At 39.5% G+C, this 24,235-nt stretch overlaps 1 protein-coding gene across 2 annotated transcripts in view; it reads left to right on the top strand.

The window, feature by feature from the left end:
- Positions 1–12,086: 12,086 nt before the first annotated feature.
- The window catches only part of LOC124149860 (cardioacceleratory peptide receptor-like), a 112,396-nt gene continuing 100,247 nt past the window's right edge, over positions 12,087–24,235 (top strand). For both annotated transcript variants that reach the window (XM_048382532.1, XM_048382533.1), the window contains exon 1: positions 12,087–13,260. The gene's annotated coding sequence lies outside the window, so the exon portion shown is untranslated. The remainder of the gene's footprint in view (positions 13,261–24,235) is intronic.

Here is a 24,235-nt window from a genome sequence, read left to right as displayed (position 1 = left end):
TGGATGAGTTGTGGCTACGTGTACAGCACGCCTTTCAATCCATGAAGACAAAATCAACAAGTTTGAATAACCCCCAACACTCATCCTGCTGAACCATTTGAGACGGAAGTAGCTGCATTCAAGGCCAAAAGACCTGGCACTACAAGATCAACCGACTAGCCCAGAAGAGCCACCACAACATCGAGGTGGTGCAGCTGTTACAGAGAGCAGCCTAACACCCAAGTCCGCGTCCTGAGATCGGACGGCAACAACCCATTTCTGAGGATTTTACGACGCATCATTTACCTGACACTACACTTAAAATCAAACAGTCGCATTCGACATTCACAATTAATTGAATATAATATTTAAATATGAACAAGTGCACTATGTGAGGGATGAAGCTCAAAACAACATTCATCAAAGTGGACGACGGAGACTACTCCACCACGAACAGCTTAGAATACTTTGTCCCTCTAGGGCCTCTACATAGATCCCGTTTAGAGCTGGTCTTCAGCAACGGATGCTCATCGTTAGAGGCGACTAACGGGATAGGGTGGTCAGATTCGCTGACATGTTGATACATGACTCGTTGATGCATGTCATCGTACCCAATTTGCATAGATCGATGCCCATGATGTCAATCACTGGATTGGCTGGTCCAGACTCGATTATTTTCAGACCACAGTCATGCATGGAATATTGCTGAGTGCAAAGTCAAATACAAACACGCTATGTCCGTACGTTTCCACTTGCATTTATGTAGGATAGGTCATGGTAGTCAGTTGCTATGCAATCCAAGTTTACCGTTTACTTCCCCAACTACCATTTCAGTCAATGGTGGCACTTGAAGTGGAAGGACCCATCTGACCACAATTATCTTGCAGAACTTACAACACTTTTGATAAGACACCAGCAACCATTGCGTAATGTTATGGTGCATGGCAAGACCTGTACACAGACATGCACACACTTCTCTTTTAGATGTTCTATTTCATGAGTCTACCGACTGAATATGATCTGTATTCATGGTCTGAAACCTCTCGCAGAGACCCGTGAAGGTTCGGGGTAGAATAGAGCTTCAGCAACCCATGTTTGCCGTAAAAGATGACTATGCTTGTCGTCGGAGGGTACTGATTAATGGGATCGGATGGTGAGGTTTGCTTAGTTGATGCATGTCATCGTATCCCGATGATCGATGCCCATTATGTCAATCACTGGATTGTCTGGTCCAGACTTGATTATTTACAGACTGCCGTCATATAGCTGGAATATTGCTGAGTGCGGCCTTAAACAACAAACAAACAATACCTTTCGCAGAAACATCATTTTGGTGTCAGATGATCTCATGTTAACCTTGCATAGACCACTCTCACATCATCTGGGTATTCGGAATTATTCCACAATTGGCCATCCTTAAGGTATTGTTAATCTCGTATACACTACAATGCAAAAGTTTGTTATCGTGTTCTGTAAAATTGCGAATAATCCGCAAATAACTCGCGAATAATTTGCAAATAATTCGCAAATGATCCGCGGATGTCTGCGAAAACTATTTTATTGTTTTATGGCACTAATTAGGAGTGTTTAGGGGAACATCACGCCATCAATGCGTGGCGGGCCATGGCAATACTCTCCATACATGTACAATGTATACTATGGTGCTACGCTGTGAATGGATTGCAGGTACATTTGATAAATACATGTGAACACCAGTTTGTAAAATATTCCTGTTATAATAATGTTGTCATTTAAAATTCTTTTTGACATGAATATTTCATTTATGATCAACATGCATTGTGCCTCTTGTCTTGTACAAATCAACATGAATACATGCAAGTATACTAGCATATACTTATGTAGTTTTTTGATAAATACCACTTTGACACTGGTTTTATTACAGTTGATGTGTGTACATTTACTTTGTTAAGTTAAAAAACACATACAATGTACATGTATGGAGGGGTAAAAATGACATTCATCTTCCACCAAATCACAATTGCAATATTTACATAACCTCTCCGATAGTGGCAGAGGAAATCTGCCTGTCTCAACAACAAAAGTAAAACTCCACATCTAAACTTGGCTAAAATACGGCGGTGGTCTCAATACAAAATATTCTTAACATAGAAATCAACAGAAGGTGTACACTTATATTTTCTGTAGGTACGTAACTTATTTCCATTCACATTACCCGTATCATTCCAAAGCGAAGTGTACCAATTAACTGCGTCATCTTGAAATAAAACGTTTTTAATATACCTAACACAGCGTTTAACACCCCATCTGATTTCCAGTAAGTGAGTACAATTATACTGGTTCAAAAGGTTCATTATTTTACTATCCCAAGATGTGGTAAAACACCCAGACCATCGGTGAATAATATTTGGCAGGCGCTCTTGATGCATAGATTTAAGTCTGAAAAGATATCTGAAACATTCTATTTTCTGAGTAACCAAAACGGAGCACCAGCCTATATCCCCTCTACCTGCAAGAACAGGAGCATATTTAGTTAAACCAAGAAACATCCTGGCAGCCTTATTTTGCACAACCTCAACTTCTTTAACACTTAGGAAGTCCCATATACAGGCACCGTAAAACAAAACTGGTTCAGCCAGCGATTTATACAACTTCGAAAAACATCATATGACAATCAACCAGCATAAATATACTTAGTGTACTGAGCAGATAACGTTCTACTATACCAATATGAAGTGCATTGCATGTACTCCTACAAAACCGATTATTATATACGCAATTGCACATATATTTCAATTCCCATGTTATTTAAATCAAAACCAACTATGGATTTTTCTGTGTGTAAGTGTCCGTGTCATTGTGATATAACAGTAAACCTTGTACATTCACGCACGCTTTGCACGTACTGTACAGGAGATTACAATCAGACAGACGGTCAACAAGACAGCTAATTATCCTGTATTAGTTTGTAATTAATGTGTTATGTACATCAATTGTCAGTGCATCCAAGTAGTTTCCTACACCTTGACATACCCTTTTCACTGTATGTTTGGTCACGTGTGCCAAAAAACAATGTTTGTTATAATTGATGCCTTATCTACCCGTATCATGTTTTGCTTATGCAAATACACCTTTCAAGATTTTCCATATTTCCCCTGTGCTGTGTGATACCAGGGTCAGGTAATTATCCTCAGTCGCTCCTGTCTCATGACATATTTCACATATTGTCTATTAAGCTGTATACAAGGGTCAGATAAATAATCTTTGTGGCTCTCTCTAGGTATTAAACAGTGCAGTGTGTTTAGGATGATCAGTTCAGTGTGGCGAAAACAACACAACGGACATGTATGTGTACAACTCTCAAGCGAAAATAATTGTATAATGATTTAAGTTTAATGAGTGGGCAAATATTGTTAGTTTATCATAATTAAATAACTAGATTTGGTTGGTCTGATCTTTGGTATTTACGAATTGTGCATACAAAAGATACATGTAGTTATTACACTCGTGTGACAAATCTCAACCCCCCGTCTTCATTGTTCTGGAGAAATTGTGCACTAATCATTTCTAACCGGGTCACAGACACGGGTGATAACATACTCCAACAGCACGTAGGCTGGGGTTTGGAGGAGTTGTGAAATGTAGACCTTAATTAGATTGTACCATGTACATCGGCAATGTTTGGTTGCGGGATGCTCGAAAATGGGTGATATGATATTCCGCCGATTGATGAAAACGTGAGTGAATATTGTGACGGTTTGAAATCGGGAACAGTTCAGAATAAAACGACAGCCTTCTCATGATAATTCCCATATACACACAAGTACGTCGTGTAACGTCTAACCCTTATATACCCTGTTGCTATTAGAACATATAGAAACATGCTCATTAAGTGAGATCCTTAAGAGTCGATATTGTACATAGTTGTTTTTTAAAGATGTTAACGATTATTTAATTTGTTCATGAATACACGCACATGTTGTTAGTAATCGCAAGTCATTTTAACTGTCTCTTTTTATGCGGTTTGACTAATACCTTCAGTAAAATCTCTTCTAATTAGGTCAGTTAGGTCAACTACACAATGTCACTCGCCTAAGAGAAAGTTGTATCGAATTACAGAGTCGGCCTAATTTACAGGTCAAATATAGTATATGTGTAGGTTACGCTTTAGTCTATATATATGTTTACGTATTTAATTGGAAACATACCTTGACAGTGAAGAATCTGTAAAACGTGCCCACTTGCTGTCGTCTGTCAGTGACTTGTCTGTGTGGTGACTGAGGTGCATGTGAGGGGTAAAAAGCATGCAAAGCTGACCCCAAGGAAAACAATAGGGTCAGCCACTCAACCAGAACATTTGCCCTGGCAGACACAAAGGAGCTGATTGGGTAGTGACTGACCCAAGCTTGACTAAGTTAAAAGGTGTTGTATCACCTCTTCATTAAAATCCTTGAAACCCATACTGCAAACTAATACTAAATACTAATATTAATAATAATACTAATAACTAATGCTAATATTAATACTAACTACACTATGGACTATATACACTTTATACTAATACCGACACTAATAACTAATGCTAATATTAATACTAATACTAACTGCACTATGTACTATATACACTATATACTAATACTGACACTAATAACTAATGCTCATATTAATACTAATACTAACTACATTATGTACTATATACACTATACACTAATACTGAGACTAATAACTAATGCTAATATTAATACTAATACTAACTACACTATGTACTATATACACTATACACTAATACTGAGACTAATAACTAATGCTAATATTAATACTAATACTAGCTACACTATGTACTATATACACTATATACTAATACTGAGACTAATAACTAATGCTAATATTAATACTGATACTAACTACATTATGAACTATACACCAATACTGACACTAATAACTAATGCTAATATTAATATTAATACTAATACTAACTACACTATGTACTATATACACTATATACTAATACTGACACTAATAACTAATGCTAATATTAATACTGATACCAACTACACTATGTACTATATACACTATATACTAACACTGATACTTATAACTAATGCTAATATTAATACTAATACTAACTACACTATGTACTAAATACACTATATACTAACACTGATACTAAGTGATTTACTGGTTAGTTGACACAATCAAATAAAACGTGTGACTGCCACATGTGCACAAGCGGTTACCAGGGATAGGATATTGCATAGGCATCACAAACATGTTTGACTGTTTTGAGCTGGTGTACACTGACGAATAGCAAGTGTTTTTCATGCTATATGTATACGTATGCTTTGTTACCACCGTTAATGTAAGTTGTTGAGTTCGGAGTCCCATAACATGTCAATATACAATATTTGAACAAAATCGGACATTTTCTAAATTTCGACCAATCAGAGGCCTCCGTTCCGTTGCCATGGTACCACAATGGCAATGGAAATGAAGGCATGTCGTACTTTGTCCGTAACTACACCTACGTACATATCTGAAAGACATCGATGTCGTAGTTTAGAAGTTGTCCAGACAAATTGAAATGACGAGGTAATAAAAGTAACAACTCCGCCGAAATGAAACAGCAATTGCAATGTGCCCAGCTTCATGTTGAAGTGGTCACGTTCAAAGTTTAGAAGGAATTGTCCGGAAAGTTATTTTATGAGGACAGACCGACAGACAGGCGGACACGTTGAATGCATTATGTCCCATATCTTCGTTGTGGGGCTACAGTAAACCAATAATCTACTGAAATGATATTCACGAGGGTTTTCGAAAGGACTTCATAAATAGATATTTCCTCATTTAGATGTTTGGGACCTGTAAATTACAAAATGGCGACTGTGAGACCATCTTGGATTTCTGAATGAGGCGACATTACTGGACCATGTGCTGATCATCCACACCTAGTTTCACAAAGAGCACTTATTAGTATTGTCTTAAATAGGGTTAACTATCTAAATTTAGACCAATCAGAGGACACCATTCCGTTGCCATTGTAATAAAATGAGCTTTGTGTGCAAAAATATATCTAAAAATCTTTTAACGAAATCTAACAATTAAATTAATCAGATGCCTCGGTAACATTGCCATGGGGGTAAGAAAAGCTATTCGGCTGAGTCCTGAAAAACATTGTACCTAAATACCAAATTTGAACGAAATCTCTGAATATCAACCAGCTCTTCTGATGCCGCTTTCCGTTCCCATGGAAGCAAGCTAGTAACGTAAATAAAGCCATCTTGTATCAATGCCTCCAACAACTTCATAAATGTAACAGATACCTGTGGAATTTGAAACGGAAAGGAGTTCAGTTACCTAATGCACCGTTAACAGTAAATCATGAAATGCTAAATACATATTTGATAAACAAGGTTCTAAAAATGTTATGAATTTTATGTTATTAAATGAATGTGATACAATGTTATCAATTGAATACTATGAAGTGATCACTGCTAATACAAGTCAATGCTGCAGTTACGTCTATTGTGTTTTGTTTTATCCAAGATGACGGACGTTTCCGAGCGAAAACGTATATAACAAACAACGTATATAACGAACTGATTTCTCCAGTCCCCAGTAGTTCGTTATATCCACGTTCTACTGTACCATTGAATACAATTTGATTACTAAAACTGGTTGCCCCCTATTGATATGATTGACAGTTTACTGACAGCTTTGATTTACATGTAGTCACTTTCTCTAATTTTTCTGCTTGTTCGAATTTTCAGTTGTCATGTAATAGCACTATTACTAAAAAAAATTAGTCGGGTATGAATAGTTGGTTCGTCTAGTCATACATTTTACGATTCTTACCCTATCGAATTATTGGCACCATTTACATTAGCAGAGAGTTTACTTCTTTTACTTTATTATCTACATGTATTGTTAATTGTGGTAGATACTTACATAACTGTATCTCAGAACGCAGAACTGATAAAATCCCAACATGTAATTAGTACACAGAGAATTGTAACATGGCATATCCTGTATATTCCTCCTTGAACAAAGAGCCTACATGTAAGCTGTAATCGGTTCCATGTGTGTCCACATGTACAGTCTCAGCTGGCTAACGTCACATAACTTCTCAAGCATAATGTAATTTCCGAAGACATTTTGACTGAAAGGAATTAAAAAGAAATTCGTTTTATAATCATATTATTATGTATAATCAATTTAGACCTGGACGTGTTGCCGTAAAGTGAAGCGTTCGTAGAATCAACACATTTTCCTCACATATCGGAGCGTCTTCATGTTTTATATTGAGACCAGTACAGCTGGCAAAGTGAAGCGACATCTTAATCGACATCGATATTTATAAATTGTTTTGTTGGGTTATATATTCATTGTCTGTTTTTTAAGTGTTAACATATTTATCCTTGTTTGCCTACAGTGGGTAGTCGGTCCAGATGTAGCTTGTTTCACGTCGCACTCAATGAGAACGTCTGTACATTCATTTTCAATGTATACAAAATCCGCGACGCCAGTATAGTGTGGCTCTGGTAAACACGCTCACGTGAAGCCAGGCACCATGAGGACTAACGACGCACTCAGCAACAGCCCAGTTGTATGGCGGCCGTCTGTGTTTAATCATTCAAACCAGACAAAACAGTAATAGTCATTGATATCATGGGCAACGGTCCACACCGTCTGTGTGCGACGTCACGCAATCAACCAAGTCCTCGGGCCTGGTCGTCCGATCCATTGAGTCCGACAAGCATAGGTTCCAGGAGAGGTGAGGTGAAATGGGGTTTAGAGTCACGTCCAAGATTATTGCACTTATATAGCGACGTGCATGCACGTGTGTGTGTGTGTGGCTGCTTGTACTAGTCCGGACTGATGCCGATTTATAGTGCTAGCCCACTGAGATACCATGCCGCAGTTTAACATGAATATCCCACTCAGACACAGTATACTGACTCCGAGCCGACCAGTCCTTGTTTTAGCCCCTTAATGCCGAGCGCCAGACAGGGTAAGAACAAGTACCATCTTTTAACGTCTTTTGGTATGACACGGCCGGGAATCGAACCCCGGACCTTCCGCTCTCCGAGCGGACGTTCTACCACTAGACCACGGAGGCGGTCCATAGGTTCTTGGACCAAAATGAAGACGAAGGGTATCGATAATAATGAATGCATGTCACTCAGTGAGCATGGCTGTACGCCGCTTATAACAATATTCCAACAATATCACGCAGAGGGATATCAGGCATGGCTTCACAATGCATGGAATCGATCCCGGTCCTACGGCGTGATGAGCGAACGTTTTGAACCACAATCGTGAATGCATGTCCTATCAACACGTTGAACCTGGCAAACATATATGCTTCATCACAATAAGGTCTTCAGCAACCCATGCTTGCCGTAAACGGCGACTATTCTTGTGGTATGAGGCGACTAACGGGATCTTCCTGACTTGGCTGATGCATGTCATCGTCCCAATTGCGTGGATCGATGCGTGGATCAATGGATTGTCTGGTCCAGACTCGATTATTTACAGAACGCCGTCATATAGCTTGAATATTGCTGAGTGCGGCGTTAAAAAAGAAACAAAGAAACAAACGAACAAACAATAAGTTGTCCTTTGAAGTGATGTTGCCAAAACAAAATGCAAGTACTAAAAGTAACAATTTCTTGAACCCTATTTGTTTTGGTAGATATGGTATATTACTAACTTCTTATGCACATTCGCATCATTTACGCGATCTAGTAATCTGATAATTGGGTTTAATGTAGCAATTCCCAGCGGAGTAGAGTGAACGGGTTTACGATTGACAAGATGACTAATTGTGAGTGAGTTAATGGCACTTGCGCAGTGAAATAGCGCCTTTATTATAGGCTTGCAAATTGTTTCCATGCCTGTAACAGATATTATCTAAACCAGTGGTCGATAGGTGAACATCGATCCCTGTCACTCAAATACCCACACTCAACCATACCACGGTTCTATGTGAGAGCAGGCTTCTTGTAGGCCACAGTCAGTAACATTTGAACCTTAATGTGAGAATGGATCTTGTAGGCCACAGTCAGTAACATTTGAAACTTAATGTGAAAATGGATCTTGTAGGCCACAGTCAGTAACATTTGAAACTTAATGTGAAAATGGATCTTGTAGGCCACAGTCAGTAACATTTGAAACTTAATGTGAAAATGGATCTTGTAGGCCACAGTCAGTAACATTTGAACCTTAATGTGAGAATTGATCATGTAGGCCACAGTCAGTAACATTTGAACCTCAATGTGAGAATGGATCTTGTAGGCCACAGTCAGTAACATTTGAACCTCAATGTGAGAATAGATGTTGTAAGCCACAGTCAGTAACATTTCAGCCTGAATGTGAAAATGGATCTTGTAGGCCACAGTCAGTAACATTTCAGCCTGAATGTGAGAATGGATCTTGTAGGCCACAGTCAGTAACATTTCAGCCTGAATGTGAGAATGGATCTTGTAGGCCACAGTCAGTAACATTTCAGCCTGAATGTGAGAATAGATGTTGTAGGCCACAGTCAGTAACATTTCAATCTGAATGTGAGAATAGATGTTGTAGGCCACAGTCAGTCAGTCAGAAATCTTCCAGCTATATGACGGCGGTCTGTAAATAATCGAGCCTGATTAATATCATGAGCATCGATCCACGTAATTGGGAGTTGCCGTTAGTCGCCTCATACGACAAGCACAGTCGCCTTTTATGGCAAGAGGGGTTGCTGAAGACCTATTCTAACCCGGATCTTCACGGGTCGAATTAGTAAGGATATGGCCTGGTTTTTGTATGAGGGAATACAATTACAGAATAATATTGTCATCGAGCCACATCTCAAGGATAACACTGAAAGCGAAATAATGCCAAACGTGAAAGGTATGACGTGAATAAACTACAATAGAATATAATCAGAGTAAAGAGATAGTAGCCCTTGGACGTCAACGCCACCAACGTACACAGGATATTTTGTATGCCTTGTCCCAACAATGAGAACTTTAGTGTTATCTGAAACAGCTGTCTCTTAGAATCATTGCGATTAGCATATATGAAACCAACTCTGAACTGTGAAGTGTGGCACTGGTCCAACGGTGCCTCCTTGAAAATAATCTAGATCAGATTACTCACGCAGGGAATGCTCATTGAACAGTCCAGCAAAAGAGTATGTTCTCAACCGTTTATAGTGTATTATAGTGTAGATAAAGAACTACCTCTCCCAAACCATTTCGTGAGGTAAGTAAGAGGCCGACCAATTGAGATTCCGGTGTGTGTGTGTGTGTGTGTGTGTGCGTGCGTGCGTGCGTGCGTGCGTGCGTGCGTGCGTGCGTGCGTGCGTGCGTGCGCACAAAATTAAATGAACGATCCAGTGTTCTTGATGCCTTTTGTTGATATGTATTTTATTTATATGTATGTGTTTTTATAACACCAGAGTTAGTATTCGAAGCCGTCTATACACAGCGTTGTCCTTTGTGGTTATATCTTTTGGAACGATGAACATGATTGTACATGAATATGAGCAGTGAACTGAACTCCCGATTACTGTTAATCCTACGTAGGTTTTTCTACGTTTTTTTGTACCTTTTCATGAAACTATGCGTGATACATAGATGTTGATTTTGAACTTCTCTAAGGCTGTAAAATGGTGCTATTTATGAATACACCGGGGCGCGAAAATGACAATCATAAGTGCACAAAGTCTTCAGGTAGTCCTGTTTGGCTTTCACACGTGTAGTTTTTGAACAACATGTTCCCAAAATGCCATCCATGCCTCCTGACAATACAGAGAGAAGCGAGATAAACATAACAGAATTCACGCAAATAATAATATAGAGTCTCTGAAATAAATTATGTCTAAGGTTAAGGTTATATGTACAAGGTTAAATCAAATAATCCTGTGAAAGAACCCTCCAGTACTTAGTATCTTAAGTTCAAGAGCTAGTATTACTGTGGGGATGAGTATTGGCTGTTTTCTCCCTGTCCTTGTTATTGTTTGTTTGTTGCTGTATGACGGCAGTCTGTAAATAATCGTGTCTGGACCAGACAATCTAGTGACTGACATCATGGGCATCGATCCACTCAGTTGGGATACGACGACATGTATCAACCAAGTAAGCGAGCTTGTCAGCTTCGAATCCCGGTTCGCCCCGATTACATTTCTGGATTTGTCAGCACCATACCCGTGCTCGTGGGTTTCACAGAAGTGGTAAACGTCTGAGACCTGCATTACATCGGGCTTCCTCCCACATTAAGCTGGCACGTCGTGATATAACTGGAATACTGTTAAACGCGGCGTTAAACTCAACTCACTCACTCATACTACAACCAACGAGGTTGGTACCGAAAGTAATGCCGTGTTTGGGGCGCAGGGATGGGCTGTGCAGATTTATAAGAATTGAATATGCGAGTTTGACTTGGTGAGCCCTAACCACTTTGCCATCTTAGTCAACAACAAAATTCAACAAAAAACAAAAACTGAAACAGAACCTTGTATTTTTAACCCTTGTATTTTTAAGTTCTGAAAAGATTTGTCGACACGGTGAAGTAAAGAAAAAATTAGGTCAAAGGGTCACTTCGCTGCCTATATGGAGAACATAAATGTATTTTTTTCATCACTGAAATTATTTAACTTGTTATAAGAAACAAGACATTTATCAATTTTGGGTTGGTCGATCATAAATCCAAAGCACCCACCTAATAACAATTATTCTATCTTTTAGCCTGTTAAGAGGGCGGTGGGGTAGCCTAGTGGTTAAAGCGTTCGCACGTCTCACCGAAGACCCTGTTTCGATTTCCCACATGGGTAGAATGTGTCAAGTCCATTTCTTGTGTCCTCCGACGTGGAATATTGCTAAAAGCAGCGTCAAACTATACGCACTAAAGCCTATTGAAAATAATCAAATGACAGTACTACTCGTATAATTCATAGTTTATATGTGCCAAGCCCGAAAGTTTCAGAGTAGGATAATCAATATTTTCTCAGTAGTATAACAGAGGGCCGTGATACAGCAGCAGATCAATTATTGAAACTTTGCATCATTCAAGTCCCCGTCAACATCCTCGCTGTCGTCAGTTGACACGAGCTGCTAATCGAACACGCCTCCTTGCTGAGTCGGAAATCCCATTGTAGTCTGGTTGGTGGTCTTGGTGGCTGTGATTTGTACAGGCCTAGTTGAGGGAGCACGATATGATTCAGATTACTGACTGATCGATACTTTGTTATGTGGGCATGGTCAGCGAGAACTACTTAAGTGACCACGGCAAAATGGCCTGTTGATACTTGATCAAGGAAGCGAGTTGCACGCATCAGATCAGAAATCTCACCATGAGATGCGACATGTCAGAAGTTTTCACTCGTGGAACTTTGGAGATATTTCTTTTGGACTAACAATGTGATTACATTAATTCTTCAGGAAATAGTCATGACACGGTATCAAATATGCAATAATTTTATTCAATAGTGTCTGATTTGATCATATCTGGTTCCAGACAGTTTGGAGACATTCTATAAAGATGCTCCTGAAAAGTTTGGAATCTTTTGCATAACGGAGTTTTGATCAGATATTCTTTAATAAGATCGACCGAGAAACGCCACAAACTATCATCTTTTTATCTTTTGACCAAGATGTATTTTGAATTACAACTGGTAGTTTTGACTACTGATCGGTTCAGCATGTATGTGCGGTCAACAATGTACAGCTGACTGATCTTTTTACATTTTTTGGGGAAAAAATGAAATAAACACTTGGATCGGAAACTTACTAGTCAAAGACGAAAAAAGAGTTCCCTCTTGAATACTCGTACCAGAGGGCAATATCTCTGATCATCAAAGGACGACACGCAGAGAAATTATAAGCGAACCATTTTTTTCTCTGACTGAACATCACGTCACGATACCTTTTTCTTCTCCTATGAGAAACTACCTTGTTTAGAACTGCCCAGAAACATCATGAAAGGGAGATGACAAGTATTATGAAAGGTGCGAAAATGTTTCATCACAGGTGAAAATAACATTAGTCTTGTTATATGACACACTTGATTCCCGATCTCGTGCATCAGAGCAACGGCTGCATAGCATGTGATCAGCCTTGTGCAATATTACATGGGTTGGTGAGGATTTCGGAGGTCAGCTGAAAACATCCCTCAGAAATATAATTTTCCCAGTATCCAAAGTGCGTCGCGAAGTGCATTGGGGAACATCATAGGAATCCCACATCTTTCAGAATTGCTGTTGACGAGCGTCTACGAAAGAGGATAAAATCGTATTTCTTTAAGGAGTTCATTGTTTGAAAGGTAAGCATCTTTGAATTTCTTATTTCTGGTGTTGAAGATTTACGCGTATTGGGCTTATTGAGTGGTGATATTAGACTGAGGTTCATAGCATAGTTTACGCTGCACTGTTTGGCATTTTGATAGCGGCATGGGTACAATTTAGCTCCACAATATGAACGTTACAAAAGTATAGCAAGAATCGTAACCAGCATTCCCTTTCATTCACACACACGGCGCCATACGCCATGTAAATGACTTTGTTATGCATTTGAAAGATGTGATGCTTAAAGATATTAATCCTCACCAAACCTTCCTTCATTTTGATTCTGTATAAGGTAAACATAAATCGTATAATTGTCTCCATCTTGTGATGATGAACCTAGAAATGTATTTTCATATATTTCAGTATTGTTCCGGTTATGATAAGAACAATGTACTCTACGCCCCTTTCCTTGTCATGTTTCAAATATTTTTGAAAGGGATAATTGAAAAAAATGTCACCTTATTATCTATTGATCGGGGAGAAAAAAGGATAATTGAACGTGGCTACATTCCCGCTCCTTTGCATTACGTTTCCATTAGCAACACAGCTTCACTTAATTTTGTTGGATTTTTTCGTTTCGATTTGAGTGATACTTTTTAAAAGTAACCCTCATCCCTGAGTATGAAGCAGTTACACACAGACGGATTGTTTTAAGGTTTTGCTTGATATATCTTTTATATCCGCCGCTGCATTAACACATTTGAACATGACGAAGTGTTGAGAAATATAAAGGGTATGTTATTCTGGTTGTTTTAAGGTGAAGCGAACGTCTTTAACATACCTAATGTTTAACTCAAAGGTTAAGGTCATTTTAAAAGTCATACCCTTGGAATGTTCTTTCCGGAGGAAAACGCCAGTTCTATGACGTCCAAAACGTTATACATCACCATTGCGGTTGGTTTCCAACTGTTTTGTTGAACTGATTGTCGATGACATTCGTATTGGGTCAAGTCACCATGAAGGTCGTTCGAAGGATAGAGTTACTTTTCTTAGTTGTGGATATATGTTTGGAGGGTTGTAGGTAACTTGACATGATTCAAAATGTTATATCACCGTGAAGGTCCCGCTAACGTTATCAACATTATTACATGCTCATATATGTGTGAGTATTAGTCGTATACGACATCTATACAACCTAGATTAGTTGTTTGAAATGCATCAACCAAGTCGTATTTCCTGACCACCCGATCCCGTTGGTCGCCTCATAGTCGCCTTTAACGACAAGCATGGATTGCTGGAGACCTAATCCACCCCGGACCTTCACGGGTAGCTAGATTAGTAGAAAAAGCGTTCGTTCGTTCGTCACAATGCCCAACTTTGATTTCCACATGGATACAATGTGCTGTCCATTTCTGGTGTCTCGAGCCATGATATTGCTGAAATAGTCATTTGCTATAATGATACCCACTTACCATATCCATTGATGCATTCAATATGGGATTTGCAAAATCAGTATGTTAGTGAATAATCCTAATCCCAGGTTCTACTTTATTGGAATTTGAATCATTATGCCCATATCATAACATACGCTACTTCCGTCTGGTCTTTACAGTTTACATTTAACACACTGTTTCGTCACTGTATAGACCTACCGGTGATAAATATTAACATCTTTATATTGCTTCTAAATTAAGGGGGCGGTCGTGGTTAAAGCGTTTGCTCGTCACGCCGAAAACCTGGGTTCGATTCCCGACATGGGTACAATGTGTGAAGCCCATTTCCGGTGTAGCCCGCCGTGATATTGCTGGAATATTGCTAAAAGCGGCGTAAACCTCACTCATTCTAAATTATGATAACAAAAGACATTTCCAGTTCTAAAAATGTTTACCTACCTCATCATAAGTATTCGAATCGCATTATAGTTATTTGTAGGGTATTGAACCATTACTTAACTGTACCAGTGAAAACCTGCAATTTTGTAGCAGCAAGAGGTTGCGTGATATCGATCTTGTTCAGACACCACAGACCATCTTCAGATGAACTTGGTATATGTGAATTTAGATATTGTACTGTTATACAGCATATTATATTGATTACCGTAAGGTCTAAGTGCGTTCATGTATAATTTCATAAAGACTTAATTCATTCAAAAGTAAACGGCTTTAAGTTGATGCCCCAATCGAAAAAATGCACACATTTATGCGAAAACATTGTAAACTCATCAGCTGGGGAATATTTCAGTTCCAGATACTTTTTCAACGAAACAGATGCATTTTACCCCCCTTGTTCCGGAACCTCGTGACTACGGAAACAACGCCTACCGAGCGATAACTGCAGATAAATCTATATCAATCAGGGCACAGTCCAACATATCTATTATTCATTATTCAGGACATTTGTTAAACCGAGCGATCTAACTTGGGACTGTAACGTCCTGTTTTTAGGGTTTTCACTTTATATGATTGTCGCTACACTAAATTTTAAAAGGGCTATAAAATCCCATATCTCTTATACATGAAAGATTTTCAGGCACAGGAGAGATGTGTATGTCATACAAGCTAACCTGCCGGGCACACGTGACTATACACCCATGTTTAATGATGGCGGTAAAAATAAAACAAACACGAAATGGTTGTACGATGGTCATGTTTTGGTCCTTAAATTTGCAGTGTTTCGGCGACTGTTCAGCCTAGTAATGTTTAGAAACGTTTGGTAACATTTGTAAGTTTCTTTTCCCTGGATATTTATTGTGTACAGGTTTGTGTTCCTGGAGGTGTGTACAGGTTTGGGACGCTGGGTGTGTGTACGGGTTTGTGTCGCTGGAGGTGTGTACGGGTTTGTGTCGCTGGTGGTGTGTACAGGTTTGTGTCGCTGGAGGTGTGTACGAGTTTGTGTCCCTGGAGGTGTGTACAGGTTTGTGTCGCTGGAGGTGTGTACGGGTTTGTGTCCCTGGAGGTGTGTACAGGTTTGTGTCGCTGGAGGTGTGTACGGGTTTGTGGCGCTGGAGTTGTGTACGGGTTTGTGTCGCTGGTGGTGTGTACAGGTTTGTTTCGCTGGAGATTTGTACAGGTTTGTGTCGCTAGTGGTGTGTACAGGTTTGTGGCGCTGGTGGTGTGTACGGGTTTGTGTCGCTGGAGGTGTGTGCGGATTTGTGTCGCTGGAGGTGTGTACGGGTTTGTGTCGCTGGTGGTGTGAACGGGTTTGTTTCGCTGGAGGTGTGTACGGGTTTGTGTCGCTGGTGGTGTGTACGGGTTTGTGGCGCTGGAGGTGTGTACGGGTTTGTGGCGCTGGAGGTGTGTACAGGTTTGTGTCGCTGGAGGTTTGTACGGGTTTGTGTCGCTGGAGGTGTGTACGGGTTTGTGTCGCTGGAGGTGTGTACGGGTTTGTGGCGCTGGAGGTGTGTACAGGTTTGTGTCGCTGGAGGTGTGTACGGGTTTGTGTTGCTGGAGGTGTGTACGGGTTTGTGTCGCTGGAGGTGTGTACGGGTTTGTTTCGCTGGAGGTGTGTACGGGTTTGTTTCGCTGGTGAAATGTACGGGTTTGTGTCGCTGGAGGTGTGTACGGGTTTGTTTCGCTGGTGGAATGTACGGGTTTGTGTCGCTGGTGGTGTGTACGGGTTTGTGTGGCTGGTGGTGTGTACGGGTTTGTTTCGCTGGAGGTGTGTACGGGTTTGTGTCGCTTGAGGTGTGTGCGGATTTGTGTCGCTGGAGGTGTGTACGGGTTTGTGTCGCTGGTGGTGTGAACGGGTTTGTTTCGCTGGTGGTGTGTACGGGTTTGTGTCGCTGGTGGTGTGAACGGGTTTGTGTCGCTGGAGGTGTGTACGGGTTTGTTTCGCTGGTGGAATGTACGGGTTTGTGTCGCTGGTGGTGTGTACGGGTTTGTGTGGCTGGTGGTGTGTACGGGTTTGTGTCGCTGGAGGTGTGTACGGGTTTGTGTCGCTGGTGGAATGTACGGGTTTGTGTGGCTGGAGGTGTGTACGGGTTTGTGTCGCTGGTGGTGTGTACGGGTTTGTGTCGCTGGTGGTGTGTACAGGTTTGTTTCGCTGGTGGTGTGTACGGGTATCTTCGAGCTGGAAGTTCTCATGCACCACTTGACCTTCGGTCTCCTGGAGTGTAAGGTAACTGTGGCTGGCAAAATCCGATTTAGACTTTGGCGACATTTATAATAATATTGTGATCAGTTACAGGAATGGACACCAAATACCATCACTTTTGAGTTTCTATTTCTAAGAATTACAGTAATCTTTATAATTCTAACTTTGGCAGTGAACTATGTCTATCAAAAGGAAAGAATTGGAGGACCGGTTCAAATGTTACCCTTCAGTGACAAAAATGATGATGCAATTCCCTATTTTGTCTTGAAACACATCTTTTTTTATTTCAGGTGAATAATTGACTTGCCTTTGCATGTGTTTGTGACGGCTGGTACCGGTGGGCAGGATACGCTTAGCTTTTCGCGAACACCCGGTATCATCTCTTTTTCATAGTGATTCATAAACAAATTCTCATGATATAGTCGAAATCGAACAATGGACACTGCTTTTAGCAGAGATTTCCCATGTTTTGGGAGAGGATTTTGTCGCTTTTAGCCTATACTATCGTAGTCCCGCCGTTATCTTAGTATAATGAATAAAATAGAAAACGAATGGGTCAAATTTAATATGAACACCTGCCGTAAGGCTTTTTCTAACTGAAGATATAGGTTCTCATACGAGAGGATGTAATGGTGGTATATCCCTGAAAGTAAAACCATCGATGATTTGGCTGATGTTGATAATGCATAGACGTTACATTTACTACCACATAAACGCTTGTTGATCTCATATTTATAATGTCCATTAAAATTGATGAAATCCTTCCAGCCATCTCAAACAATCATAATTTGATCTTACCGTCGATGTTGCAAATGATGTTGATGGACAGAAACATGGGCTTTGTATTTCGCCCGAACAATTAAATTAATATTGATTACACACGAGGCTATTAACAACGTTATCATTGTGATATTAGGTTACAAGACATATACGACTAGTTAATAATTCGTGATCTTTCAAAAAGGCAATGACATTTACATTTGTGTTTCATTTAAATATTGTTTATGAATCAATGTCAATCAACTTCCATTTATGATCTGAAACAAAATTTTATCAATTTTCTGATTGACTTCAGTTCAGTGGTGTCTTCATTACGAAAACAAATGAATGTACACGTTTCCTTCTCTGGTTGTAAAATGTTTTGGGTTTTTTGTTTACAAGATTAGGAACATACTGTGTTTGCGATGAAACAGAAGCAAAACAGTCAATTTGCACCAAAATATTATGTTTCTCAAAGGAACCAATACGATCTTAGTATTGAAGGAAATGAGTCGTTAGCGTTATCCTTGTTCGCATAATACGACATGGTGCAGGCTTCTCTCGTGGACAACCGCCTCACATGTTCCTCGCTATTCACTGCAGGAGATGGATGAGGTCCGCGTGGCCGAGTCGTCCAAGGCGCCACAATTCGCTGACCAACGTTGTGTTCCTTCAGCGAGCCAGAGAAATATGATCGGGGAGTTGATATATGAATTCGTCCTGATTATGTTTCTAGGTTTGACAGCGCCACACCCGTGTTCATGTTTTTCGTCAAAGATCTGCATCACTTCGGGCTTTCCTCCCACACCAAGCTAACACGCTAATATAAATGAAAAATACTCACTCACTCACATAGTAGTAGATTGTAAATGAATTTCTTTTGTGCAAGTTAACCAAACAATACAAACACCTAAAATGACCTAAACTATCTTTAAATGTAAATACTGTGTATGTAAATATTTTGTATTGTTTAGTTTAAATGCCCAAAAGAAATTAATTGACAAACTACTACTATGTGAGTGACTGAGTGAGTGAGTGTATGGATGAGTGAGTGAGTGAGTGAGTGAGTATATATGTATAATGAACGCTGAACCGATGTCTTCGAATATGAATATGTCTTTAATTTACACCAAGAGAGATGGCGACATGGATGAGCAGGAAGAAATTACCAGTCGTATTAAATTACCTGCACTGTATGATGAATAAGTTCTACTTGCCATCACAGGGTTAATAGACTGGTCGTGGTGGTCACATCCATAAACTGGGAAATCTAATTAAGTCCTCGTTGTCATTAGTCGTTGACGTTTACCAGTCCCTATGGTGATTGTGACACACAGCTTACTCTATTTAAGTTGACCGTGTAAGTTGCCACCAGCAAATACAGCCGTTGGGGAGATACAAAAATACGACTCCACATGGGGACACACAGAGCCGAGCCTCGGTCACATACGGTACAATGTACACGTCCTCTTGGTCGTGAGCGGCGCCTCGCTGAGTGGCCGACATCTGTAGTCTCTTGCAGTTGACCTTGGGGACATCATGTCAATGTCAGTTTCCCACAGCGATATCCCTGAAGCTTTAGTGAAACTTCTTGGCCAAATCCCCTTGTTTTGATTTTGCCAATCCGAGCAGAGATTCCGATTCACTTCATAGAAAAACCAGATTAGCAAGACGGGGAACACAAATAATGCCCATGAAGATGCCTCCGTTTTGACTTAAAGTCATATCCCCAAATTTCACATAGGTTTTATCTTTGAAGAAATCCAGCACATCATGTAATTTTTATTTTGTTTCTCAGTAAACTTATAATGACATTTACTTTCATTTTTTGACAAATTGTCCTGAATCTTTGAAGAAATATATGTAACTGTGTCTATGGTCACCACGTACAGTGACAAATACCCCATGGGTTAAGGAATGAAGCTTTTCCTTCAGTGTATTATGTGGAATAGTGGTGAACAAAAATCAAATGGTTTGACATAATTGAACTTGGTTCTGTCCTGAGATTGCAACAATCCAAGCAAATCCTCTTGAGCTTTTGACAATCCACATGGTAATAATTCCACTTGTCTCAAATACGTTCTGTGACTTTTACGAAACCCCTTCTTTGCATCGTTGTACGAAGGATTATGGTAAATCTTTGAGACGGGGATTTGGTGGTACATTTGCTGGACCCAGCAACATATATATCTCTTTGCTGGGATTTTTATGGATCTTTGGAATCCTCACTCACGTGATCGTGACTTTTTACCCTAAGATTCTACATCACCAGTTGATTGTAAGACGCGATACCCAGCCATGCGACTATCAAACTCGAATCGACTATGATTGCATCTCTTGATTGACCATAGACTGGCAAACCAATAACTGTCCCTGTCCAAAGCCGATTCATACTAAACTAATTCCAAAGTAATCTTTGGTATTGTCGTCAATGCAGCAATAACTAAACAATCCGAATTCACATCCTTACCCATAGCCACATCCAAAACCACACCCAGACCCACATCAACATCCAAATAAACACCCACATCCACATTCCAACCCACAGCCACATACAACTTAACACCCACATCCACATTCCATCCCACATCCACATACCAATTTACATCCACATCCGCATACAAATTAACACCTATATCCATATTCGCATCTACCTCCAAAGGACGCATCTTAATACATAAAACTTCCCTTTTTAGTGGCATTCAAAAAACGTATTCTAAGTACGATAATTGAAAACTCTAATCCATTTTCGGTTTAAATGCGACAGAAGCGCAAGGTTAAATATATATTTATATTATAATTGTTACCGGGTCTTGACCACTCATGCTGAGACAATTAGCAACCCTTCACGCCCTTGGAGCACGATGTCAACAATGATCGTTTTATATGCCTCATTAACAACCTGATTAAATCCTCTCCTAAATTCTGGAGAATAGCAATAATAACTACAGGCATTATCAATGTATTTAGATACATGTAACTGGCTCAACCGTATTGTCGTATTTCAACCATTGTGCAAGATTATCAAGTTTTTGTCATGTACAAGTAAACATCTTCATCATAGCAACTACAATTCAATGCTGGGTCTATTTTAAAGCACAGGATTTGTGGAATTTGACTTCAGTTACATAAAGTACAACAATGTAACCATGTTTTAAAGCGGTACAGTTCATTCTTGTGTAGCATACAAAAACAGATCCATGTGTTTAAATTGATTTGCACGGTAGTTCATTTGAATGTTAAAATCATTAAAAGACGCTTAGTAGTTGCCCGAGTGATAAACATGCAGACCTTTACACAGCTTCATTGGTGAAACATAATGGGTGTTTATCAAGTATAAATGCGTGATACATTGTTTTTGTACGTTTCACAAAATCCTCATAAAATCGATTGACTTTACAATTCTACATTGTAGTCAAAGGTTGGGGGCACAGTCCCATTAGAGATGTCGATAGCAACATAACAGTTAATATCATGTGCACAAGGCATGGTGAAAGGAGTATTCTTTTAGAAATGTAAAACAACCCTATACAACGTAACGTGATGTAAATATATTGACATTTACTGGTACAGTTGGAACGAACGTAATGTTATTTTTAAAGGCGTTTATTTAGTAATCTTGTGCTCTACCAAGCACGCATATGTATTGAAAACTTTCAGAAATGTACAAAAAATGTTACGCGTTTTACGTATTGTTTCATTGACAACGGTCTTTCACATGCAAAGCCAACATTACTCAATATATTGACGATATGGGTTCGTGGGGTCTTCACGTAAGTGCAAAAACCCGGTTCTATAAAAACCATAACAGGAAAAAAGGGCATTATCTCGGTTTAACTCTGTTGATCAAAGTTAAGTCGTAGGTTTTTAGATGTACACACATGCTGGTATTTTAATGCACCCCCTACCATATAAACATATAACATAATCGTATGAAATCGCTTTACTATATCTTAAGCATTAGTTCATGAATCACTATCAAATAGTGATGATACCAGGTGTTCGTGTATCCTGCCCCACCTGTGGCACCCGTCCTAAACACACGGCAAGGCAAGTCAATTGTCAAAATAGGGAATTACATCAGACATAAGTTTTTACACTGATGTTTGAACTTTGGAAATACCATCCACATGTCTAGTCTACTATAAATTGTTTTGAAAGCTTATCTGAGGACTGGTATGTTGAGAGCCCGATCAAACAATTTTTAGCAAGAGTTGTATGATGCTCTTTTAATTCTTATAAGGAATGCTCGACTACTTATGAAATATGGACACCAAAGGCCGGACCTGCTGGAATAATGCTCGACATAAAAGGAAGTTGACTATTGGAAAGTTATCCCTTTTGTCAAAGTCACCCTCTTGTCATACAGTCTTGTGGATAGTTTTACGTCTCCCTATTTTTTTATGTACAGCACTAATAACAGATGAGGCGCTTTCATTGGCCTCTTTTATTTCTAGTTCCGGTGGGTGAATAGGTGGAAGGCATTTGGCTATAATTACACAACTAAGTACTTGTCAGTATGTCTATATTCTAACCGTAACATTATACAAGAGACATTCTCATAACTGTACTCCTGCAATGTGTGCTTGATGGACCGCTCATATAACTCCAAATACCTAATAATATATGACAAAATTATTCGAAAATACTAAGTTCATATGAGTGCAAATGGTAACGAAGTAAATCTTTACCATTATCTGAACACTTGATTATCAGCTGATCAAATCACTTCACACTGAGGTCAATAGCAGCCGTCACTCACTTGACCGCTTCTACATTCTGTAATGATATTTTAGTCATTCCCATTCATTCCCTCCAGATCAATGTTGAATAGAGCTGCATACGTGTATCTATAGTTCATGTTAAGACGCTCGTTGGAGGCTGGTCCATGCGTCGCAAAGTGGTGTTTTCGTATATTCGGTGGTGATTCCTCCAGTTTTCATTGCCAAGAAGTCATGAAAATGTTTTTTCAATATTTTTTGGCCCTTATTATTTCTAAGTCGTGTCTGCACGACGATCATGCTCGTGGGTTTCACCGAAGTGGTAACATCTAAGACTTGCATCACGGGTTTGATACAACTGAAATATTCTTCAAAGCCGCGTTGCTTTGAACTTACTCACTCACTCACGATAACTCTTTGGTATAACGTCTTTGCATTTTTTGTCAGGATTAGGTATAATGTGAGGTTCAACAGTTAAAGAAAAGTGATTCAGTGTTCATGTTGTGATCGATAGTTTAACAATAAGGAGGAATAATTTGTTTGTGATGGATTTTGATACATAGACAATACTGATAGTTCATGACCCTATGTGATTGCTTTCATTATTTTGGCAAGATTCAGTTTCCCCATATAAGAAGAAACTCATGTTGAGCGACCATTGGATTCGAACCCACCATTGTAGTATCTCATCAAGCCCAAGGAGTGCAACACAGCGAAATGCTCTGCCGTACCCACTTTAATCACAAAAACGTGAACCCTTTATATACGTTTCAGTTTGCAAAGTACAGACATTGTTGGTTCCTAATTCCATGATAATTATATACTCGGCCAGGATGCGATACACATAACTTGTTTATACCTTCACAAACATTGCCGTATCAGTTTTTATACAGTTAACTACACTAATGTAATAGATACATTTAGTAAAAATGTTAATAACAATAACAATAATACCAGAATGAGTGTCAACCAAGCGAACTGCCATATCAAATGGGCACAGACTCAAGGAGAGGCTATCTGAACGACCACTGCATCGAGTTTATTATGTGCATTGTGTTGAGAAGATATGGAACCCTGCAGAGTCCTCCGCTTGGATGAAGTCGGCTGACCTGAAAAGTGAAATAGAAGGCATTTTGTTTGCTGCTCAGGACCAGTCACTTCCCACTCGAAATCGTCAATGTGTGATTTTTGCATCAAACTGTAAATATGAAATGTAGGTTATGTAATGAATTTATTGAGACTACCCAACACATTATCAGTGGATGCCCAGCTTTACCACAAACACAGTAATTTAAGCGACATGATGGAGTGGCTTGATCATTTTATTACCGTCTTCCCCATGCTTGTGGTTTTGACACAGAGGTCCATTCATGGTACGTCCCAGAATATGTAGAGGTCATCATGGAAATTGATAAATACAAACGTCTGTGGACTAGGCCCG

Source organism: Haliotis rufescens, unplaced genomic scaffold (genome assembly GCF_023055435.1).
Source record: "Haliotis rufescens isolate VD_foot unplaced genomic scaffold, xgHalRufe1.0.p SCAF_4, whole genome shotgun sequence".
NCBI lineage: Eukaryota > Metazoa > Mollusca > Gastropoda > Lepetellida > Haliotidae > Haliotis > Haliotis rufescens.
Note: the sequence above shows the minus strand (reverse complement) of the source record. Positions and strands in the feature narration are given on the sequence as shown.